The sequence below is a fragment of the Zerene cesonia genome, unplaced genomic scaffold, assembly GCF_012273895.1.
Source record: "Zerene cesonia ecotype Mississippi unplaced genomic scaffold, Zerene_cesonia_1.1 Zces_u003, whole genome shotgun sequence".
Lineage (NCBI taxonomy): Eukaryota > Metazoa > Arthropoda > Insecta > Lepidoptera > Pieridae > Zerene > Zerene cesonia.
In genome coordinates this window covers 3,083,346-3,084,457 of record NW_024045133.1, presented here as the reverse complement: position 1 = coordinate 3,084,457, position 1,112 = coordinate 3,083,346, and the positions used below count along the sequence as shown (strand labels likewise).

Here is a 1,112-nt window from a genome sequence, read left to right as displayed (position 1 = left end):
GGGGGATGTGGCACTGGCACACAAAAAGAATTGACCGATCGTTTACTATTGACCCATGAGTAACTTAAACCGAGAAAAAAATTGGCAAAGTCGGTGAAAAAATGGAATTTGCACCCAAAAATATATTAAGTTTATACATAATTGTGAAAACTAGACAACAAAAATTATATGATACGATCTGCTTTCAAATAAAAATTATAATTAACACAATAAAAAGACCACGAGCACAACAACAAAACACAGTCCAATAAAGAACCACGCCTCCTCTCCATTTTGAAGTCGGTTAAAAATTTAAAAAAAAAAAAAAACGGGTGGCCGAGAGGCTAGGCGTTGCTACGGTTAGGCAAGATACGCAGGTTCGAATCCAGCCTCGTGAACAAATTTTTTCTATTCTTTCAAAATTTCTAATTTATAAAGCATTTCAATGCTATAAAAACTAAAAATTAAATCTTTCAAAATTCCTAAAAAAAAACGACCAATATCACAAACGCACCACGGGATCGTCCAGGTCGATCTGCGACAGCGTCGTGTTCTCCTTCAGCGCATTGCACAGCGCCTGCAGCCCGCTGACGCCCAGCCTGTTGTCGCGCAGATCCAGCCTCTGGAACGGGTTGCAATTCAATTTCATTTTTTTAGTTTTATAGCATTGAAATCCTACTAATATTATTATAAATTCGAAAGTTTGTAAGTATATGTGTGTGTTTGTTGCTCTTTGAAGCAAAAACTACTGAACCGATTGCAATGAAATTTGGTATGTAGACAGCTGGACAACTATAGTAACATAAAGGCTACTTTTTATCCCGATATTCCTACGGGATACGGACTTACGCGGGTAAAACTGCGGGGCGTAGCTAATATATATATCTTCATAAATGAGACATTTTGAAAGTTTTGAAGGCACCCTTAATCACATAAAACCGAAAGAGTAGAAGAGATTCGATGACTGTGGCGGGATCACGGGTGGCCGAGAGGCTGGGCGTTGCTATGGTTTGGCATAAAGACGCGGGTGATAAACTCGGACTTCAAACTCGATAATAAGTCGGGGTTCGAGACCGGGGCGAGCGTGCAGGAAATAAATTGATTTTTCAATTTATCTGCACATGTGGATAACA

At 39.3% G+C, this 1,112-nt stretch overlaps 1 protein-coding gene across 1 annotated transcript in view; it reads left to right on the top strand.

Annotated features, from left to right (window-relative positions):
* Positions 1 to 1,112, top strand: part of LOC119838480 — a 36,546-nt gene that overhangs the window by 25,215 nt on the left and 10,219 nt on the right. The window lies entirely within an intron of this gene.